This window comes from Gambusia affinis, linkage group LG05, assembly GCF_019740435.1.
Source record: "Gambusia affinis linkage group LG05, SWU_Gaff_1.0, whole genome shotgun sequence".
Lineage (NCBI taxonomy): Eukaryota > Metazoa > Chordata > Actinopteri > Cyprinodontiformes > Poeciliidae > Gambusia > Gambusia affinis.
Genome location: NC_057872.1, coordinates 6,032,778 through 6,050,902, shown reverse-complemented (window position 1 = coordinate 6,050,902; position 18,125 = coordinate 6,032,778). Strand labels below are relative to the sequence as shown.

At 40.5% G+C, this 18,125-nt stretch overlaps 1 long non-coding RNA gene across 3 annotated transcripts; it reads right to left on the bottom strand.

Moving 5' to 3' along the window:
* Positions 1-965: 965 nt before the first annotated feature.
* LOC122831754 lies at positions 966-4,094 on the bottom strand. 3 transcript variants are annotated; one of them, XR_006370759.1, is made up of 4 exons: positions 4,052-4,094; positions 3,934-3,964; positions 2,213-3,398; positions 966-1,399 (listed from the first exon to the last, which is right to left on the bottom strand). It is a non-coding gene; the product is annotated as an uncharacterized LOC122831754 (long non-coding RNA). The 3 variants fall into 3 exon arrangements; XR_006370757.1 differs by having other exon boundaries at positions 3,306-3,398; XR_006370758.1 differs by having other exon boundaries at positions 966-3,398.
* Between the last annotated feature and the right edge of the window lie 14,031 nt (positions 4,095-18,125).

Here is an 18,125-nt window from a genome sequence, read left to right as displayed (position 1 = left end):
CTGTGTATAGTAGCAAATCCAGCATCCAAACAAGCTGGTGTGATTCAGCGAATCAGTGCGTAAAAGGTTTACATTCAAAGTGAGTCAGAGGGAGTTTATTACCAACTCAAACTTTTGAAACGACACATTTTGGGGGATTCTGACCTTTGACCTTCCTTCTGCCTTGTTTGTCATTCGTCACTGAAACAAAAGCCTGAAATAAGCAAGAATCAGTGCGAGTCCATCTTTGCGTTCAAGTTCGCTCAAGCATATGTGGGCATGTTCACACCAGCAGCATCACACTCATCTGCACTGACACCGAGTCCTGGACGGACCCACTGACATCCACCCTCATTAGGATGTAATCTAGATTAGAATAATTATTTGCTAGCAATAAATGTTTGGGGCGTTTTTTACCCCGTGTGTTTGTTTGCTCATAGTTCACATTAGCAGCAAAGGTTCTGGTTATAAAAATCCCACCTGACGCCCAGAAGCTTTCTGGAACGGCAGCTTTCAGACAAGCCCCTGTGGTCTCGTCTCTGCTGGTTAGACATGTTACACTGTGCTTTGATTTCATTTTCAAGAAACTGAAGAAAAACATGGAATTTTTTTTTTTCGTTCTTTTTTTTTTTTTTTTTTTTACTTTTTGTGAATGCAGCACATTGTTTAAAAAAAAAGAAAAGAAAAAGCATTTACGGTAAAATACAGGCAGCTGTGATCGCCAGAAATGTATTACATTCGTCCGACCACAGAACTTTATTGTATGAATATGGATTTTACCGTATTTATAACCGTATTTATGCAATAGAAGAAAAGCTGCTGGTACCAAATTCAATGTTTTTTTTTATGTTTTTGTTTACAGTACAGATTTATAAAATATTATATTATCAGGAGAAGCCGCTGTACACTTTCTTGGAAGTCAGAATTAGCTAATGACACCAGCCAATCACCGAGCGAGGTTTGCAAATTGTGCAGCACACACATTATAAATGATGATTACGGGTTTTATTTAGCAAAATTGTCAGGAACCGCTCAGCTGACTCTGCTTGGGGTCTGTTCTGTTTTCTTGAATTTAGTTTTTTTTTTTTTTTTTTTTTTTCCCTTATCATTCTCGACATCTCATCCACAAAACATGCTAAGTGTAGCAGGTATAAGCAATCAGGTCACAGCTGCTGCACAATCCGGCTCCGGACGGTAGACGGACGGTAGACGGACTGCATCGACGCGGCGTAAAAGTCGAAGCGCTTTCACCCGACGGGTCGCACTCGCCACTTCTCACAGCAGTTTGCGCATGACGAGGCAATGTGGGATTCGCTTCGCTGCCGATAGACGCATGATGACTATAGAGGGGAAGCCGCATCCCAAATGTCAAAGGGGGGGAAGGAACTCTTCCATGTTGAGTCACGCCTGACCTTCAGCCCTGATAACAGACAGAACAGGAAAAACAGAAACTGTAAAGTAAAAATACTGACGGAGAAAGCCATCTTGGAAATCTCCCTTTTTTTTAATTCAAATTAATAAGACGTTACTATATTTATGTTTGAAAATGTACATGTCACATGTTGACATAAACAAAAGTTTTGAATTAAAAATAGTAGTTTGAAGAAAAACAAAATCTTTCATTGATTTTGACTCTCAAAAGTCAAAGGCTGCAGCATAAGCAATTAAACATCAGTCATTCATACAAACATACTTATATATATTTTTACATACGAAAATAATAATCTACTGAATCAATATGCTTCATTACATCTTGGTACAATATTATGTTATCTTCTTAAAAGTAAAAGTAGAAGAAATGTGACAATGTTGCATTTATTTATTTCTAACTAGGTTGGTTTTTTTAAAATCTGTGGTCCTCTCAAATTACAAATGTTTCTTTTAATAAACCCTTTTTTTGTAAATGTGCTGGTAATGTACTGTTATGTAAACATAACTTGCAGAATATAATAGTCCGCCAAGTCGTGAGATTTCATCAACCTTAAGTTGAAGAACGACGGATTTGTTGGATCTCCGTCGATTATTAATCTCCCTTTAGCGCTGTGATTAATAGCTGCGCTCAACTGTGTAAGCTTGAAATGTAAATATGCGCGTTGTTTAAGTAACGGTTTCATTGGCTCATAAACAAGATGTCTTAAGATCCTTGGCTTTCCAGGCATTAATATTCAGGAAGGTAATTTGTTTCAAACGTCAATTTAAAAACGTCAACTTTGAACTGTTCGTGCTTCAGTACCTCATCGTTGAAATATGTAGCCTACATGTTGCGTTGGTTTTATCCAAAGTCCATTGTGTTGTTTTTTAAAGTGAAATTTGCTGCTCAGCACACCAGACTGACTCTCCTTTTGCTCCGATCGTCTCTCGCCGCGGAGATCTTCGAGAGGAGCCGGGATGTTTTGGACCGACATCAAAGCCGTATAGAATCACGTCAGTATGGTCGGTTTCTAATGCACAGCATGGCGTCCGTATTTAAAAGGCGACCCGCTGCGTCGGTACAGAGAGACGCTGTTGGCTTGGCCGCGCCACTTTGTAAATTATTGGAAAGACGTGTGACCCTTCGGTCCAGTTCTGGCGAAACCGTATAACAGTTGAGTGAACCAGGACGAAACACTGCCGACAATGAACCTACAGTGAAATCTCAATTGTTCCAATTTTCCTACGCTTTTTTTTGTTTTTTACTGCTTTCTTAATTTTTCGTGTCCTGCTTCCACTTTTCAGATGCTGTTCGACTCGCACGTCAATCGAGATGTTACATTTTCCACTGCGTTCGTCGACTCCTGCCGCGTTCCGCCTCTCCGGGTCGAGAGTCGAAGCGGCTGCCATGTTCCGCTGAACTTGATCGGCGTGGACGGCTTTTAATCGTCAGGGCCAAAGTCTCTGTGTTGGTTGGCACAATAGTGGCGGATGGTGTTTCCTGTTGTAGGAAGGGATGTGCTGGATCATTCACAGTTCAGGGTTATTGTGGTTTAGCCTAATAAGAAGCAGAATTCAATTTCTGCAAGTCTGGCACACAAGCGAGTTATAAAAAGAAGACGGATTTGGAGAAGGCCAGAATAAAAGAGAATAGTATAATAAACCAGCATGGAGAGGAAAGAAAAGGAAAGGCTTGATCCCATTATTGTTTCAGCTGAGGAGGAGCTGCAGCTAGCGGGCTTGCAGACAAAAGCTCTGTGGTGCAGCAAAATGTCTACAATTATAGCTCTATATCATGAGGAGGTGAGCAGCACGTGTGGCCACGTGTGTCAGGGGGAGATGGATATATTATCTCAGCTACTCCTCTGTCAGTTTTATGTGTCCCCTGGTTGTGGCAAGCGTTATCTTTGCACAACCTCGCAGTCAGCTGAGGCCTGTTCGCTCTCCGGTGTGGTTGGAGTGGAACCTGAGGCCAGAGCAGCAGCTTTGAAAGGATGTCAGGTTATACACTGTAAAAAAACAAAAACAAAAAAAAAAAACAACTTAGTAAAATCTACATCGCTGTAGATGTACAGCAGCTGGGGTTGCCGAGATTGGCTGGCTGCCATTATTTTATCTTATTTTAGAAAATACGGTAAAGTTCTGTCGACCAAAACTGCCAGTATTTTACTGTAAATACTTGCAGCTGTGGTTTTTTTCCTTAGTAAAATCAGCCATACTGATTGAGGCATGACGGTATAATATTTTGGTGACCGTGCCTTTAGCAATTCAGAACTGTAAACATTTTATGCAACTTAAAACATACACCATACTATATTAGTGGATAACACTGCAGGACTGTGTGATATATTGACATTTTATTGTGAAAAATAAAAAATGAACTTTATGGTAAATTACTAGTAGTTGTTTTTACCAAAATCTTACCATAAAATTGACAGTACAGCACACAAGGAAATGTAGTTTATCATCATTTCAACATAGAAAGTTATAAAGAAAATAACATGGACATGGTCTTCCCAGTCACAGGTTGAGATCGAGACTCACGTGTTGTCAATCAGGTGTTTCCTCTGTGCAGCTGGAAAACAAAAACAAAGCAAAAGTTAGAATGATGCACTGCATGAACGTAATGTAAACTCAGCATTCACTTGAATGTTCGTTTCACCTAGTTCAGTGGTTCTCAATTCCAGTCCTCAGGGCCCCCCTGCCTGCATGTTTTAGATGTGCCCCTATACCAGAACAGCTGATTCAAATGATTGCCTGTTAATCACCCAAAGATTCAATCCAGGTGTGTGGCAGAAGGGAAACACCTAAAACATGCAGTGAAGGGGGCCCTGAGGACTGGAATTGGGAACCACTGACCTAGTTGACTTGCACACATGGAGACTGGAAATTTAACCAGGCAGCGTGGTCGTTTCTGACTGAAAATGCAAAAGTTCTTAAACCTTTGATGAAACAGGTGTGATCCCCTCTGCAACCAGACAAAAAAACCTCAGATGGAAAGACCTGTTGTTTCAGGGAATTTTTTATCTTCATCCTTCCATTCTCCCTTTTAGAAAAAAAAAGAGAAAAAACATGTTTCCCTTTACAAATTTGTACTTTTTGACCTCTCATTCAGGATGGATGACACAAGACAAACTCAGTGCACAAAGATTCTGGTCTAATACCACATCTCACTTGAAATATATGTTTATTGAGTTATTATAATTCCATGTATTTTCTACGGTAATAAAATGTTTTGGATATTACGGTCAGAAACTGTTGGTATTTCACCTTTTTTTTTTTATTGTGAACTTTACAGAGTTTTTTTTTTTTTTTTTTTTTTTTAGCAGTGTAGTTTCTGGAGTTTGGAACAGGGAGGCTGAAGAACGGCTGGGTTTTACTGTACAGGTAAGGTGCAGCTAAAGCCCTCGACAGGTTAACTAGCAAACCTTGCGAAAGTATTTACGTCCCTCGAGTCTTTTTCACCATTTGTCAAGTTGCGACTACGAACTTCAGTGTATTTTATTGGGATTTAATGTGACAGAGCAAAACAACAGCGTGTGTATTTGCGAGGTTAAAGGGAAAGTGTTATTAATTTATTTAAGTGTTATATTAATTTTATTGCACAATCAAGCAGCTGTTACCTTCAGTTGTCATAAAAATGCTAAATATGTCAGAATTCACTCCAAAGAAATTAGACTTTGTACTTCAATGCCTTGAAACTGGGCCTCTGTTGCTTTAAAAACTCCTGCTCTTTCTGAAACTCCGCCTCCAGGAAGTCATCACAACATGGCTCCTCTATTAACCCTTCAACAACGCTTTTACCAGCGTTGCACTGAGACGTGGCTCATTTAATGAGCTTCTTCATTATACGTAGTGGATGGTCAATTACACTAAGTGTGTTGCTAATTGCTGCTGGCTAGTCTGAAGGAGCTTGGAAACTGCATCTCTGAGGATGAGCTGTGTTGTCGAAGGCGGCTCTCCGTGTTTTGCACAGCGGGATGGTTGCCATGGGAGATTAAATTATTTCTCAAACACACATAAAAGAATCAAACTCACACTCCAGCTAAGTTTCTGATGAGGGAATAGCATTACAACATGATGTAAAGCTCAAAACAGCCGACTCTGCACAATACAGCCTCTTTAAAAGCAAAGAGATGGATTGGTTTTCAAAGTTTTCCTCAACAATTGATCTGAAAAGTGTGTCGTGCCAATGCATGCAGCCCAAACGAGTGGATGCTTGTTTATCACTACCACCTTTTTTCCACAGCTGCAAGTCATTTGTGGAACGTCTCCGGCAGATACTTAAATTTCCTCCCCCAATTTTCTCTGCAAACGCTCCAGACTCAGTCAAAATCGACTGCAAAAACCAGCCGTAACATCTTGCCACCGAGTCCCAGCTGGATTTAGGTTTCAAGTCAGACCGATTTATTGTAGCGCTAGCAAGCATTTAGCGTCTTCCGACCCGCTTCGCTGTTTTGTGCCGCAGAAAACCAACCCTGCAGCTTCGCTCAGCCAACACCACAACAACATGGGTGATGTGTTCAGGATAATATGCTTTGTTACATTTCAACCACATGGTTCTCCTTACCGCTGGTCCATAAAGACCAGATATGTGTTGCGCCCAACGAATGGTTTTCCTCTTAGCTCTTTCCCAGTTACCATGGGGAGATTTGAAAGTTTCCAGTTGTTTCAGACCAGAGAGTGGATTGGCGATCTGTTTAAAGCTTGGGTTATTTATTTATTTATTTTTAAATAACCTTGCTTTAAACTTCTTCATGGCTTTGATGGCGCCCTGTCTGCTGTGTTGTTCTTGATGCTGTAATATTCTCTAATAAACAATTTAAGGAATTCACAAAACAGTTGGATTTACAGGAACAGGTAATATTGTGGAAAAACTTCTGTTTTTGTCACCTTTTTTTCAGACTAAGTGAAACATATCTATACTTTCTTAGATTTATTGTGCAGTGAAATGTTTCAATCAATTATTTCTCTTAGGTTTCACAAGTTTGGCTCAGATATGCCACAAAAACTTAGCGTCTCGGAAAATCTTAATACTACATAAGGGCAATGAAAAGGGATATTTTGAGTGAAATTACAGACTTCTGAAAGGTTCATCTCTATTTGCTCAGTACTTGGTTGGGGCTCCTTTTGCTTGAGTTACTGCCCCTCCATGAAGCCCGAGTGCAGAATGACGCATGAAGTGCTCTAGAAGCTCCTCAGAAAAAAAGCCGCCATTGACTGCGGACTTCAGAAAATACAGCAGAACCGGATGACGTGAAACTACATCATGGCCGACTGGAAACCTCATTCTGGACTTGGAGCAAAGTGACCTCTGTTCTGCTCCACTCTTCCATTTGGATCTTGATTTCCAAATGAAATGCAAACTTTACTTTCATCAGAAATGGAGTTTTGACTTCTGAGGTCTTCTTCTCTTCCAGCCCGGGGAAGACGCCTCTGATTGACGTCGGTGCGCAGCAGCTCTCGACTCCAGTCTCACTCCCAGAATTCTTGAATTTGCTTGAAAATCCTCTCAAAACTGCAGTTTTCCCAACTTTTTCTGCTGCACTTTTTCCTCCCACACAACTTTCCGTGATAAAGTACGGTGTGAAGAACCCTCTGCTTTAGCAATGACCACTTGAGATTGTTTAGAGGCTCAGGAAACCTTTGAAGGCGTTTTGAGATGATTAGCTGATTTTGGGTGAGACACCATTTTGAATATTTTCCCTTTTTTTTTGTTTTTTTTGTTTTTTACATTATTCCAACTCTCTGAGATTCTAAATTTTGACTTAATTTCCAAGAAATAAAGGTTTTTAATATATTTTTTGATTTATGTAAAGTGAATCAATGTTACATATGAGTTTTACTTTCTGAAACAAAAATAGTCAACATTTATTTTATATCTTCTAATTTTTGGAGATTTAAATGCATAGTGAGAATAAAAATACTTAAACAGATTGAACTGAGTTTTTATGTATTCAAACATAGAATGCACACATTTCAGATTTTTATTTGCAAAATTTTAAAACTAATATAAGATTTCACTTTGCTACTTTGTACCACCATAAGTTGTTCAATAAAAGTCAAAATTTTCCACATAAGCAGTTTCAAGGGATATTTTTACTTTTGGGAGTCACTGCCGCTGTTGCGTTCAGCTCATGGTGCGTTTGCAGTTTGGAAGTGATTTGCAGCTGTTAATGTTTTTCATTTATTTATTTATGTTTTTGATCATTGCTGGGGTCACCTTAAAGTCATGGCTAACACCCTGGGCCTGTCAGCCAGCAGATCATCCAGGCATCATTGCTGCGTTTACTGGCACAGCCGTCCACTGACTCACATGGCAGAAACGTACAACACCAGAATAAATGTGAACCCCGCCCCCAAAAAATAAATAACAAATGTATAACGCTTGCTTAAAATCTGGATCGACGACCAAGATGTGGACAACAACTTGATCTTTCTCTCTTTCTATGTTTCTCTTCTCCCGTTTCTCTCGTCTGTGTTCGGTCATCTCCGTCTTTCCCTTCCTCGCTTCCCATTCCCCCGTGTCTTTTGGTTTTTTGTTTTTTTTTGGGTTTCCAGATCTTTCCACCGGACTTGTCAGCACTCGAAGGAACCGGCACCGCTGGATCCCCGAAACAACAGGCCGCGGTCACATGTGGGTCTCAGCGTGAACCGGACCGGGACTTGACCCCGGAGCGGCACTGAAACTCCAGTGACCTCATGAGGCACAAGAGGAGAGAGGACTCATCCCTCTGGCAAAACAAGCTGCTCAGAGCTCAGAGTTTCAAAAAAATAAATAAATATAATTACTGGGAGAAGTGTCGTCTCCAGACAGCTTGAAATGCTGCAACGCCGGAAGGTGAAGCGTACGAGACAACAAAAACACAACTAACATGCTGGAACGCAGACATCCTGTTAGTAGTGATTTAAGGCATGAGGGGACTCTGGGAAATATACCTCATACTAAAAATGTTATATCCTTTATGTGTTATGTAGTTGGAGCCAGGAAGCTGTTTAGCGTAAGGGATTGGGGCGGGAGGGAAAACAGGTAGACGGAGTCTGGTGGAATCTCAAGAATGCGTCCGAAGCTCCCTGTGGAAAGATAAAGCAGAACCGGGACTTTTAGCTCTGTGATGATGCAACGCCACGAGCCTGAGGTGAAAGACTCAGGGTTTCCACTGCAGGAGAACAGATCAGAAAAATCATAAAGGAGGGACCAGGCTGTCTCCTTCATTATTATTATCTTTTTTTTAATTTGATGATTTTTCAAACCCTACTGCTTTTTCACGACAGAACAAAAAGTTACGTGTCAGGTTATATTAAGCTCACCAAGATATGATAAAGTACGAATGTACAAAAGAAGTAAGAGAGAAATGTTATTTTCGGTGGAATATCAACGCTAAATACTGACAAACACCCTGAGATCCGGACCTCACGTGGGTCAATCTGTTGACAGGAGGGCTGTCAGTGTAAACCTTTTACCGAAAGAAAACTGTTGTTGAAAGCCACAACCATGTAAGTGATCAATCCTGTGGAAGTTCCACAACTATAGACATTTTGGGAAAAGAAAAAAGAGTGATGGAAAAAAAAAAAACGAACATGGAGCATTAGCCTGAGCATGCTATTCCCACTGTGAGACACGGTGGTGGCAGCACCATGCTGTGGGGGTGATGGGAGAGAGATTCATCCTTCAACTGGACCACAGACTTCAGACATACAGTGTATTCCTAGACACCCTCCATCCAAGTTTGAGCAAATTTTGAAAAAAGAAAATGAGCAAAAATGTGAATCGAAGTCACATGAAATCGCAAGAAATGCGCTAAAGTTTGCGGCTGTGATGTGACAACATGTTGAAGCCATTCGATGGGGTGTGAATACTTTTCTCAAAACTTTGTTTACTTTCTTTGCCAATAATGTAACATATTTTTGTTCTTATCAAATAAAAACCCAATAAACAGCATGTCAATGGACACGTTTTATGTGAACTGTCCCAAACATATTTTATGTTTTGATTTTAGACTATTTAAATAATCGGAAATGAACAGAATTTAACTGAAATAACGTGTTAAATAGTCTAATATATATCAAGTTACAGGTCAAAGATCTTGGTTTACAAGGAAAATTCTTTCACGTAGGATCCAAAATTAGAGCTAACTTCTTCCATGCCTTGTTGGTGTAAACCAGTTTGTGGCTCCTCACTGCGGTTCAGTTATGATTCTTGATATTTCCACGCTCCTCAGTGGAGCGAAGCATCCTCAGCAGGGTTACATTTACGTGCGCTGGGGGAGCCGTGGGCGGCGCGGCAGAGATTCTGCTTGTGCAGGTAGGAGAACGGAGAACCTGATGATCACCGTTATCTTCATCCCAGGTAAGTACAGCTTTAGCTCAGCAGTTCTGGATCCGAGCATCGTTCTAGAGCTGCAGGGAAGTTTGTCTGGGGGAAACAGAACGCCGGCCGTCAGGCTGCTGATCTGTTCCGATAGAGCAGGTTAGAAGCCTGTAACTGGTGTAATTTTAGCTTTAATGAACACTTGAGGATAGAGGTATGTTGAAAATTGGCCCTCTGTGCCAATAAAACATTAAAATGAAACTCCTGGCAGCCCTTAACTTTTAAAGTCTTCGTCACTACTCCACTTGGTGGCTTAGGAGGCACATTTTGGAGGAAAGATGTTAAGAGGACTCCAGTACCCCTGCATCAAACAGTTAATGCCACAGCTGTTTGATGCTGGAGAAATATTATAGCTTTCTAGTGTCTCTAGTTTTACTAATATTGTCCTGGCACCACTTTTCATAAGCATTTGACATTTGTAGGTAATTTGGTCAGAAGCTAAAGTTGCTATGAATTTAAAGGGGCAGCCACGTAGTGCCATTTGATAGCACAATTAAGTAACTGCGTTACAATTCAGTTGTTATAGAAATGCTTTAGATGCACATATATAAAAATATAACTCAAAAGAAATTTCACTTTGTAATTGAACGCCTTGAAATTGGGTCTCTGTTTCTTTAAATGTGCCTGCTCTTTCCTTCAGGAAGCTTTCACAACATGGCTCCTCTGTTAACCCTTGAACATCATTTTTACCAATGGTGTCGAACAATGATATGCAGCTCCACCAGATATTTGCTAATTCCTGCTGGCTAGTCTGAAGGAGCTGAGCAGGGGAGTTGCGGGGGAGGGCTGCTCTGTGAAGAAGCTCATTATAACATGATGTAAAGCTCAAAATTTTACATAATGCTGCCCCTTATAAGAACTTCAACAGAATCAGCTCACACACCATGTAATACTGCACCATTACATCACTGTGCCACTTCTCAAATACTGCTGCAATGACCCAATAATAACATCACTCTATCTGTGCAAACACAGTATCTGTCCGGATGAAGATTCCCTCACCTCTGGATACCGGATGCTTGAAAATGAGAATGAAACTAATGGCTTGACCTACTTCCTTATTAATACAGACAATAATTATGTGACCACTTGAAATTTAACTTCCAGGTAATGAGTTTGTCCTTAAATAAGTTTTCAGTAACACTTTATTTGACGGGGTGTGCATAAGACTGACATGACACTGTCTTAAACATGACATAACACACGTTATGAAGATGAAGGAGTCTTTATGAATCTCGATGACTGTTGTCGGTAAATGACACTTTTAATGCAAAGTTGCTCTAAAGGTTGCCTTGACAAGTGTCATTATTTACAAAATAGTGCAAAGTTAGCCTTTTAATACAACTTTTAAAGCAACTTTGCATTAAAAGTGTCATTATTTACTGAATGACTCTTCATGACAACAGTCATAGAGATTCAGAAAAACTCCTTCATCTTCGTAACGTGTGTTATGTCATGTTTATGACAGTGTCATGTCAGTCTTATGCACACCCCGTCAAATAAAGTGTTACCAAATTTTCTAAGCAGTCTTTAGTGGGTCTTGTATTTTTCAACACACCAATATAAATGAAAAAGTACGAGAACATAAACAGCAGTTTGACAATTCAGCAAAGCTTCAAATGTAGATGCATTTGCTCCGCAGACAAAGAGTCGTATAATCACTCAGCTGCAGAAGAACCGTAAAATTCAGCTATTTATTATAAAGCCGACAGGCTTTATAATGTCACGGTATGCTGTTTACAAACGCTCCGTTGCACCATCTGGGGAAAATCAGCCCGCAGGCTTCCCTCCCAGTGACCCTCCAGGTGGTCCGCTAAAACATCCTGTCTGCAAAATAAGGTCGGGGTCGGTGTCCAAAACTCTGCTGGAAGTGTGTTACAAGTCGTCCTCTGGAGAGCTTCGGGTCATCCAGGCAGGAAATGAAAAGGGAAAACGGCTGTAAAAACGGGTTCTGTTCAGGAATGGTTAACAGCCTGGCACTCGGGCAGAAGCTGCTAGGAGACCTTGGCAGTTTTCAGCTATGTGTGCTGAGTTTACTCAAGACACAATTTTTATTATTATTATTGTTTTGTTTTTTTCTTTTTTGAGATGGCAAATAAGTGAGATGTGACGGCCTAACAATGTTCACTGTGTGAGCTCGATTTGTGCGGGAACAGGTGCAAATTACTCGTCTAACAGAAGAGAAGCAGAATTAGAGCCGCGATGTGCAGTTTTATGACATTAACAAGGCTGGAGTTATCGTTCTCCTGAGACACCTGTGAACACGAGGGGCTCTGCTCAACACGTTCCTGCTAAGTGTTGGTTCAGAGTGTGCAGACTGAGTTCACCTCTCCAGTCCCAGTGGAATGTGAGAGTTTGGATGATCTGTCTAGGATAATAGAGGTCAAAAGTTCAAACTCGTATCTGTCAAGTCAGTCACATGGCCAGCAAGTGAATGCATTAATATATCTAAATGTGATTGATACACTTTACTAAAATTCAAGCATCCGAATTGTAAAGAAGTGGGATTTCAGCGTCTCTTGTTTTATAGAAGATTGTCTAAAAAAGAGACAGTATCCAGACAGCATCAACGTCCACACAAAGTCTTTATTTATGTTAGAAGTCAAGAGAAAATGGATTTACCTGTTTAAGAAGATAAAGTGGAAACTCAAACAGCTTGTTGCAAAGAGAGTATGCAGAAAACGAGCTCTGAATGGAATACATGTTAACTTTGAACCAGGTGAGCTGCAGCAGCAGGTAAACTTACATGTGCAAAAATCCATGATTGGATTGAAATTTATGTATAGATTAAATAATCTGAATGTATGGTCCATATGCTCACAAAATGAGTTAATCCAGTCGTGACGTGTGTTTACGTGCACCAGACTTTAGTCAGAATAGAAGTTGTAAAATTTCTCATAAAAAAAACAACAACACACACACACACAGAAGAAACGTCCTTCTCTCTGTGCTGAGCATAAAATCCAGAAAATCCAGCTCACTGTTCATTCTGTGTCTTCTGAGCTTCAGGATGGAACCACGGCTACGAGTCTCAACTCTGACAACGGTTGAGACTTTTCTGCGCTCACTGATTAAGCTAACGGCGAAGCGACGCATGCTGTTGGACTTCCTGTCAGTATTCGATCAGAGTGGGGGAGGAAATAAACAAACTTCAAAGTTTTGATCATAACAAACCAGTTTCAGGCCAGATTTGCTTCCCTCACATGATGCACACAGTGAGGTCAGATGGAGTAACGTGCTCAGAGCAAGTGTTATCATGCACCCATGTGATACTTTGTCACATATCACTTAACATTTATACACGTCTCATAAGCACACTGCATATGCATATGGACACGCTACATTACATAAGTGCAGTACAGACACATCTTATGTTGACACATACGAACAAACATATTTTTGGGGACTTATGGATCCCCATACGAACCAAACCGTGTCTTTCGAACTGCAAAGTCGTCTGGATCTGATCAGAATGTTCAGATTCTGAAAGTCCGGTCGAGATGTTCTGGCATCTCATTTGGATTTAGAAAAGTGATAGTTGTAGTTCTTATGAGTTTGTTCCAAATTATTCTGTGAACTCCTTGATGATTCACCGGTGTGACCTTTGGATAAATTTGGCCAGGGTTGCCACAGTTACATGTTTTCTCCATTTGACTTTGAGATCCAAAACATTTGAAATAGAAGCTAAGCAGTTTCCAGATAGATAGTTGAGTAATTAATTTGTTTATTTCAGATATATTCATTGGATTATTAGAACTTTACAAGACAACTCCACAAATTTATTAATGGGGCAATTTAATGTTAGTCTTGTTCTATTCTATGAAGCTACCCAACAAAGATATTAAAGATTTTGCCACAAATCTGGCACATTCATTCAACATGCATTGTTTACATGTTTCTTGATGTGCGTTGTCCATTTTCAATGAAAGATAAATCGATTTAAAGTAAATCAAGGATTTTGTTTCTCATCTATTTTGGAAAGTGTGTATTTTTCTCCAATAAAGTGCAAAAAGAAATTCTGATTTGAGACCACGCAAATATTGATCTGATGCCAATACTGACTTGGCATCGATATTGTGGATGTTGTGGATCAATGCGCCCACCTCTAATGCCCATCTGTTGATGTTGATTTAATCATTTTATTAAAGATCTTAGAATCAAAACAAAAGTTTGGCCCATCAAGTTCGTCCATTGAATATGCAAAGTGCTTTTGGATAACATGAGCAAACATAATTTATAATTTGTGAAGTGAAAGAAAGGAGCAGGTGTTTATGAAGATCTCCATAAACCAAGCAAACCCGTCAAGGTGTAATTGAATTAAGAGTCCAAGTCAATTATGAGTCCACTGGAGTTTGACTTTATGTGTTTTGGACATGAGACGGGTGGATCCGGACTGGAGGAGATACATGTTTATTCAGCTACAGTGATGGTTTATTGGCGAATGTGTCGGCGCTTAGCCTCAGTAGGACTTTACTTTTTTGTCTCTCTGTCTCTCTCTTTTTCTCTCTCTCCAGGAAAATCTCCAGCTGGCCCTGTGTGTGGAATTACACCCCGGGATCCAAGCGGGACAAGCTCACAGAAAAGAAAACAGCTGTCAAACAATGAATTACTGTGTTTTCAGAGGATTGGACGAAGAAGCTGGGAGAATATATATATGCAAAATAAAAGTCACACAAATAGACACATTTTCCCCATGTGCCGGTAATTATTGTGATGTATACATTATGGTTCAGATAATGGACCTTGGAGTTATGAGAAAAAGTTTAATAACTCACATGTTTGACCTTTTCTTCTTGAAATGGAACCGTAAAACTAGCAATACCGTGTGTATTAAACTACCGCACAAGCACCATGCATTGATGTGTCAGATTCCCTTGACTGGGATTTAATAAAAACAAGCAAATAAACAAAACAAAATTACACTTTCCAAATAGGTTCTTTTGGTTTTGGTGTTCCAAAAGATCTACGGTGGCCCTGAAGTGCAAACCACGTCAGCAATTCATTAAACAAACCTACAACTTGACATGAACTAAACACAAGTACAAATTAAGGAAACACAACAACATTAACCAAACAAAAGAGTCAGGGAAACCTAAGACATCTATGATTGGACGAATCCACCTTAGGCTTTAAAACCAAAAGTTAATCTGACTTTAGCGCGTTTGTTGAAAACATGAATGTTACCGATGATGCAAACACAACTAACATCTTCGTGACCCAAATTTCAGAAACAGAATTCAATGGATGTGAGTTAATGCTGCTACACACACGTGCAGCAAGTGGCGGTATGTATCTTGAAGTTGTTTACGATCCGCCATAATAGGAAAGAAGAAGAACATAACCACCGCTATTCAAGGATATTTTCAGTCGGTACGTTCTGCGAAGCTAAGCGTTGTTCTCTTTCATAATTTGGGGCAGAACACGGCACCATGCCTGTCCGCCTGTCTAAACAAAGAGAAAGCGAATGCCAGAGTAATAAAGTGGTGTCATCCAATCAGAGATGTCTCAGGTTTTCCCACTCCTCCATTTTCTGTGTTTTTGTGTTATTTGTAATTGTGCTTAGTTAATATAGTTCTGTTTTTGAACATGTTGTTGTGTTTTTGAATTTGTAGTTGAAATGTTGAAGTGGTTTGTACTTCAGGGCCGCCGTAGAGATCTGCTTTACTAGCAGCACATCCTGTGACTGACCCTGGTGAACCTGGAAAGGAGCTCTTCAGAGTAACACAAGAACCCTCTCTGCCCCCCGGCCCCGCCCATATCAACATCATCTCAGTCTCACACACCAATGTGACTGGCTGAACAAGAAGGAAGAAAAAAACCCAGCTGGAACTGGAGCTCAGGTAAAACGGCTCAGCTTCTTGGTTTCTTCGAGCAGAATTGGATATTTAAGGCAAACGCTTCAAAAACATCTAGATTGCTTGGAAAAGGCAATATTTTCCACAAGGACATGTGGGTGCTCTGCTCTGTTTTGAAATAATAGCTGCACAGTCAAAAAGAAGACTTAGAATTGGAGTTAACGCTGCAGTTTCGTGGCACTGAATTAATCTCAGTAAAACAGTGTCAATATTTCATAACTTTTCAGTGCATGATTTCAGATCCGACTAGAACTTTGTCTTGTTGAAGCAAATGTTAACAATTCTGATCTTCCGATAAGATACGCACAAGCAGGTACCAATGCAGGTGGAGATGCACACAGCATGTGGCCAAAAGTGTTCACTCACCCATCCAAACCATTCATTTAGGTGGCCCAATCCCTTCTACGGCCCCAGTCAGCCGTCAGTGGAAATCCGACAATGTTGAAGGGATTGAAGGCAATGACGTCAACGGGGCCATGAAGTGGTAGGCCACAAGAAAGCACGGAGCAGCGGCTGAAGTGCACAGAGCACAGAAGTCATCGACTTTCTTCAGACCCCCAAACTTCAACCTCCAATTTAGTCCAAGAACAGAGTGTGGTGCACTGGACTGGGCTTCATGGAACGGGTTTCCAAGGACAATCAGCTGCAGACATCACAAAGTGTCGGATGCAGCTGTGCAAAAAAAAAAAAAAAAAACAAGTTGCCACTGGACTTCGGAGTAGTGAAGGCATTTTTTTTTTTTTCCTGACATGTTGAGTTGTTTTTCAGGGGTTGGTCCCTTTTGTTGCAGGAAGAACGTCACAGAACACCAAGACATCGTCGTGGACCACAGAGTGATCGATGAGTGAATTTGAAGGGGAGAATTTTAATGAGGTCCTAGCATCTTTGGAATGAATGAGAGTGGAAACCGCAGGCCACCCCATCGCTTCCAGCATCAGCATCTCAATTGTGACAGAAGGGTGAAAAAGTCACGTAATCCCACAATACTAAACCTCATCTTAGGCCTCTTCAGAAAGTTGTTACACCTATGATGGGGTATACAGATCATTCTACTACACCTTGAATACCAAAGATTTGGCAACAGAGCAGTGGTGTGCAAAAGTAGGGCCTCAACGGCCAGTGTCCTGCATGTTTTAGATGTCAACACACCTGAATCGAAGACTGGGTCATTGCCAGGCTTCTGGAGAACTTTAAGATATGTTGAAGAGGTAATTAAGCCATTTAAATCAACTGAGTTGGATCAAGGACACATTTGAAACATGCAGGATAAGTGTCCCGGAGTTGGACAACAGAACGTATATGGGTGCATGCAAAAAAAGAAGAGTTATGCTGGAGTTTTGCTGGTAGAACAGTTGGACGGTTAAAATGAAACATTGGGGTGAAAACTGTGTGCAGATAAACACACTGATGAGTTTTACTTGGTGGGAAAGATTCCAGACAACGGAGATGAGTTTCGGTCCAGAATGGCTCTTTTCTTTTTTCCAGGATTCAACGTGTCAATGGTTGCACCTTCAATTTGCCTTTTTAACCTTTGCATTGCTATCATTCAAATGATGTAAGAAGCGTATAACTCTTTTTAAGATACCATTTAATCTGATCAAATTACAAATGTTTTCCTCCTAATTAAGCAAACCAACACAGACACCTGGGAGCCTATAAACCTATAAACCACCCAGTACTCTCATCATCGAAGGCCTCTTATCGAGATGAAAGCATGTTCAATTTTTCTGTCTCTGCCTTTCCTTTGTACCAGAACATAATCACCTTTGTGGCAGTCTGAACATGAACATCTCCTTCACAACAGAAACAATCAAACTTGCCCTCAGTCTCAGCCGGCCTGATTGACTCATCCCTTTAAGGCGAACAGGATCTCCTGCTCAGGAGTCCTCCCCTGCATTTCTCCCCCGCCCAATAAGACTTTTGCACCACCGACTAAATGTAATTGGACGGCAATAAATTTTGCGTTGACGGAGGTTTACAAGGATCATGCAGTTTGGGAGACACAGGTTGGCACCACGGTACTTCAATTGAAACGAGAAGTGTATAATTCTCTAAATTACCTGGCTTTTATGCCAGACGTACCATCTGGGTCCTGTTACATGGAGGAGTCTGAAAGGGGTTTCATTTGGAAAAGGATATTTACTTTATATGGTTCCCCTGGGAGACTGGTTTAGAGACATTTAAAATTGATGGAATACCATTCAGTTGTGATGCTGTACCAGTAAATCTACTAACATAGCTGCATTGATAAGGCCAATTATGATAAAGTCATTGCTTTTACGCATAAACACACACACACACACGCGTCTGTAAAGAAATATAGTTCAAACATGGTTCGTTGAGTGTATGGCATGTTTTACCTTACTATTTGGGAGTTTGTAGTCGGGTGTGTAAGTATATAGTTTTAAAGCTATTATTAGTGGTGAGAAGAATGTGCTTTTATATAAAGCAGCTGGTGCATTTAAAGCAACAGCGGGCTGCTCCGGAGCCAACGATGTCATTTGTTTTTA